This window comes from Carlito syrichta, unplaced genomic scaffold (genome assembly GCF_000164805.1).
Source record: "Carlito syrichta isolate Samal-C Ts95f unplaced genomic scaffold, Tarsius_syrichta-2.0.1 Scaffold304465, whole genome shotgun sequence".
NCBI lineage: Eukaryota > Metazoa > Chordata > Mammalia > Primates > Tarsiidae > Carlito > Carlito syrichta.
This window is the reverse complement of record NW_007248561.1, coordinates 368,408-373,874: the sequence shown is the minus strand read 5'-3', so window position 1 is coordinate 373,874 and position 5,467 is coordinate 368,408. Positions and strand designations below refer to the sequence as shown.

At 42.6% G+C, this 5,467-nt stretch overlaps 1 protein-coding gene across 3 annotated transcripts in view; it reads right to left on the bottom strand.

Annotated features, from left to right (window-relative positions):
- Positions 1-5,467, bottom strand: part of THRAP3 (thyroid hormone receptor associated protein 3) — a 73,586-nt gene that overhangs the window by 65,477 nt on the left and 2,642 nt on the right. Inside the window, exon 1 of one of the 3 annotated variants that reach the window (XM_008059973.1) lies at positions 3,921-3,950. The exons of the other annotated variants lie outside the window; for them this stretch is intronic. The gene's annotated coding sequence lies outside the window, so the exon portion shown is untranslated. Of the gene's footprint in view, positions 1-3,920; positions 3,951-5,467 lie in introns of those variants that run through there. 3 annotated transcript variants of the gene reach the window in all.

The window sequence follows — 5,467 nt, the reverse complement described above, 5'->3', positions numbered from 1 at the left end:
TGCCCAGGCGGGTCTCGAACCCGCGTGCTCAGGCAATTCACTCACCTCAGTCTCCCAAAGCACGGGATTACAGGCTGAGCCACCGAGCCTGGCTCAAGGTAAGGCTTTGTAAAAAAAGAAAGTAAGAAGAGTATTCAAGCCGGGTTCGGTGGCTCAACCTGTAATCCCGCGCCTTTGAGAGGCTGAGGTGAGTGGATTGCCTGAACCCATGGGTTCAAGACCCGCCTGGGCAGGCGAGACCTTATCTCTACAATAAATTAAAAAAAAAAAAAAATTAGCCAGGTGTGGTGGCGTGCACCTGTAGTTCCAGCTACTTGGAAGGCTGAGGCGGAAGGATCGCCGGAGCCCAGCAGGTCGAGGCTGCAGTGGCGGGAGCAGCCACTGCACTCCAGTCTGGGCGACAGTGAGACTCTAACTCAAAAAAAAAAAAAAAAAAAAAAACACAAAAACACAAACAGAAGAGTATTCAAGGCAAGGGTTTGTAAAGGATCAGTTCTGAAACAATAATTTCTTATATTAAAAAATTCATCAAAATTATTTTGTCCTATTGGGTAATTACACACTGACACCTAATTTCTTCAATCTCTTTCTTTTTTAAAGTTTTTTCTGATAGCCTGTAGTCTGGAAGCCAAAGGTATTAGTCAAGACTCTAGGACAGGGCCAGGCTCAGGGGCTCAGCCTATAATCCCAGCACTTTGGGAGACGGAGGCGAGTGGATTGCCTGAGCCTGCGGGTTCGAGACCTGCCCGGGCAACTTGGTAAGACCTTGTCTCTACAATAAATCAAAAATTAGCTGGCCGTGGTAGCGTGCACCCGTAGTTCCAGGTTCTTGGAAGGCTGAAGCAGAAGGATCCCTGGAGCCCAACAGGGTGAGGCTGCGGTAGCCAGGAGCGTGCCCCTGCACTCCAATCTGGGTGACAGAGTGAGACTCCAACTCAAAAAAAAAAAAAAAGACTCTAGGACACATCCTTTAGATAAACCAGGACCATCTGCTGTGCCCTGATGTAATGGAGAGCCCCCAAGTATAAAGATATTTCCTGGGTAACTTTACAAAACAGTCATAGCTCTACAAATTTCTGCCAATCCTTTATTTATCCCACCCTTTCTACTAAAACAGAAAAAAAGAAAATTGAGTTATGGACCCCTCAAAAAAAAAAAAAGTCAAATAGGATTACTGAAAGTAATGCAACTGACTTCCCAGATGCATATTATTTTAAAAAATAACTTCGGTTCTTACTCTTCAGGACAAGAGCTGAAAGTCTTATGATTAGACATTCAACAACTTCTCTTTGCTTGGCCTTCTATCTTCTGAGACAGGCCAAGCTATGCAGTTACAACATTCCAGATGCTACAAAACAAACAAGGCAGAACAAAAATGAGGACAGTGCACACATGCCAGCTAAAAAAGGCAAGGGCAGGGGCCAGATCAATGCCTTTATGCTTTCCAAAAGTCCTTGGGTTTCTTCAGTTTGAAAAATAATAATAATTCAATGTTTTCAGTAAGTACTCACAGCTTCAACTCCCTCTTCCAAAGTTACCTAAAATCTTTTTTTTGTTTTTTTAGAAAAAAAAACAAAGGAAAGAAATAAAACACCAAGATAGAAAAAAATTTTCAGTGGTGATATAAGACAGCAAAATAACTCTGAATCAGGTTAGCGGAGACCTCTATTATATATCCAGAACAAGGAGAGTAAATTAAAATGCCTACAACAGACAAGTAATAGGAAAAATATAGAATAATAAATATTAACTGCCACTCTGCTCCATGTCAAAGTGTAGTGGGGTCTGTGGCAAACTGAAGATGACATGACCCAACTACAAAAGATGGCAGCTGCACCGGGCTCGGTGGCTCAGCCTGTAATCCCACGCCTTTGGGAGGCTGAGGTGAGTGGATTGCCTGAGCCCCCGGGTTCGAGACCCGCCCGGGCAACTTGGCAAGACCTCATCTCTACAATAAACCAAAAATTAGCCGGGTGTGGTAGCGCGCACCTGTAGTTCCAGCTACTTGGAAGGTTGAGGCGGAAGGATCGCCGGAGCCCAGCAAGCGAGGCTGCAGTGGCTGGGAGCGGCCACTGCACTCAAGTCTGGGTGACAGAGTGAGACTCCAATTCAAAAAAAAAAGCTGTAAAACAGAAACACAGATCCATGGCCGCATTTTTTTTTTTTCCCAAAAGCAGCCTGAATCCAACTTTTTATATGAAATCTCCCTGTTTTTAAATGTTGACAACCAATTCAAATTTACAACACTGTATGAGCCAAAAAAAACACAACTGCAGATTGGATTTAGTCCGTAAGCCTTCAGTTTTCAACCTCTGCCATAAAAAGAAAAACACATGGCCCTTTCAGTGGTAAAACTAACTCTGAGGCAGAAAGCAAACCCTATGTTTCCAATAACACACTATCATCTGAAAATACACTACAAGAAACATGATTATAATCTGACACTCTTAACTGTTTAAAGAAAGCACACTTAGGGTGTCCATTTCTGCCACTAAAATAGAACTGTAAACAAAATTCAATGGAAGAAAATGTTAGGAAATTAACTTTCACGAAACTGGGCTCACCAAATTTCAACTTTCTCACTATGAACACAATCAGCTCCTATCTTCTAGACAAAAAGAAACTAAAAGATTATTTCTGTGGCACAGCATTTAAACTAATTATTTCTCCTCAAAAAAAAGAATTACCTTATTAGACTAAGAAAGTCACCTTTTAGAAAGACTACTGTGTCTCTTATTGCCCTAGTAAGCCTTGGGCGATTACATTTTTTAGTATGAAACAGCATTACCAGCCTGGGCAACAGAGTGAGACTAGAGCAGTGTGGTTCTTAAACTTTTTTGAAACCAATGAATACAGTAGAAGGTAAAGACCATTTCTTTGAGAGACTGCACCCCCTCACAAAAATTTTCCAGAAGTCCTGGACCCGTAAGAGTTCACACAACTTAGATTAAGAGATTAAGAATGTCCTGCTAGGGCAACCCCCTCGGGTCCCCTCCCACTGTGGAAGCTTTTCTGTCCTCTCAATAAGTCGTGCTGCTTTAAAAAAAACAAAAAAGAAAGCAGCCTGAATCCAACTTTTTATATGAATCCAACAGGGAGATTTCATATAAAAAGTTAGATTCAGGCTGCTCCAGAGAATATGAAACCTACTTAGTCTCCAAACCCTCTGCTTCTTCCCACGGGTGCATCTCTATTTCATCACTCTATGTCAGGGAACTACCATCTCATCTCCAGCCTAGTCTAGAACAACAGTCCTTTAACTGATATCCCCCACAACCCATTTTTCATGCCTCTGCAAAGTGATTTTATTTTTTTTAATTTATTTTTGAGTTGGAGTCTCACTCTGTCACCCAGACTGGAGTGCAGTGGCCGCTCCCAGTCACTGCAGCCTCGACCCGCTGGGCTCTGGCGATCCTTCCACCTCAGCCTTCCAAATAGCTGGAACTACAGGCACACACTACCACACCCGGCTAATTTTTTGATTTATTGTAGAGATGAGGTCTCGCCAAGTCGCCCAGGCAGGTCTCGAACCTGTAGGCGCAGGCAATCCACTCACCTCGGCCTCCCACAGCGTGCAAAGTGATTTTAAAATATAAATCATGGCCATAGTTATGCCATTATGGCCATTGCATTGGTAAACTATGGTGTGGCCATGTTTCCTGGCTTTGATCCCCTCCCCTACCTGGGGGAGGTGAATCTCCTTTTTCTAATTTACTTTCTAAATAAACTTTATTTTCTAATCTTAAAATAAAATAAAATTTATAAATCACTCCCCCAAGTAAGTCTTAAATCCTCTTCTTTCCTCCCTCCTCCATTTGTCTATCACTAAAGTAACTGAGCATTTATTGTAAACAGTAATAATATATACATATCAGATGGCAACTGTCCCAAGGCTTCAATGGTTTCCCTAACAATCTTACCTCTCCAAACATACTTGGCCTCCTTTTAGTGCCGAAAGCACACTAAATTCCTCCCATCTTCCAATTTCAGCACTTGCTGTTTCCTCCACCTAGATGCTTTCTCCTTGACACCAACAAAATTGGCTCCTCACTCTTGCCAAAAAGAATTTCTCTGACCACCCTTACCCTTATATCTCCCCCTTTTCAACATCTATCAGAATTCCCTGCTTGACACTTCCATGTCATTTTTCTCAATTTATAATTTGCTTGCCTACCTTTTTGGCTCCCCTACTATCCTATAAGTTCCCAAAAGACAAGACCTCTACTGTCTCACACACCAATGTACCCACAGGACCTACCACAGGGGCTGGTAAATAATAGATTCTCAAGTACTATTTGTTGAATCTATCAATCTAGTTACGGTCAAACAGTGAATAGATCTTAGATATTCATAGAATAAATGTGTGTGAAACAATCCATCAAAATCTAATATTTGAGAAATCAGCATTAACCACAATTCCTTCAGTTCAGGATGTCACTATGTCCAAAGCAAACAGGCTACCATTCTAGGGTGCTTCACAGTTAGGACTATTCATTCTAAAAACAAAAAAATCAGACAGGTGTAGCAGTTCACACCTGTAATTCTAGCACTTTGGGAGTCTAAGATGGGAGACTCGCCAGCTCAGGAGTTCAAGACCAGCCTGAGCAACATATCAAGACCTAGTCTCTGTAAAAAACGTTAAAAATCAGCCAAGCATGGTGCCATAGGCCTGTAGTCCCACTTATTTGGAAGGCTGAGGAAGAAGAATCGCCTGAGCCCAGAAGGTTGAGGCTGTGGTGATTGTGCCACTGCACTACTCCTTCCAATTTCTCAGTGCAAAACATATCATTCTTTTTGTAATCCATAATTTCACTGGCTAAATCACATTCAAAAGTACCTCTACTATTACTATTACCGCCACTGCTAAAACTGAATTGTAAGCCGGGCTCGGTGGCTCAGCCTGCAATCCCGTGCTTTGGGAGGCCGAGGTGAGTGGACTGCCTGAGCCTGTGGGTTTGAGACCCGCCTGGGCAACTTGGTGAGACCTCATCTCTACAGTAAATCAAAAAATTAGCCGGGCGTGGTAGCACACGCCTGTAGTTCCAGCTACTTGGAAGGATGAGGCAAAAGGATCACAGGAGCCCAGCAGGTCGAGGCTGCAGTGGCTGGGAGCGGCCACTGCACTCCAGTCTGGGTGACAGAGTGAGACTCCAACTCAAAAATAAAAAATTATTTTAAAAAACTGAACTGTACCTAGTCTGTAGGCTAAAAAATAAAATAAGTCTCCAAAACTGGAGATCTTTCACTGAAGTCAAAAAGCTTTAAAAAACAGAGATGGAATTATATATTAGATACAAAGGTTTTTTGTAATTACATTGTTTCTTACAGAAACTTCAATACAGTTCTCTTACGGAATGCAATCAAGCCTAAATGGCTGCAGTCAAACTTGTTTTTGGCCGGGCTCAGTGGCTCAGCCTATAATCCCAGCGCTTTGGGAGGCCGAGGTGAGTGGACTGCCTGAGCCCAC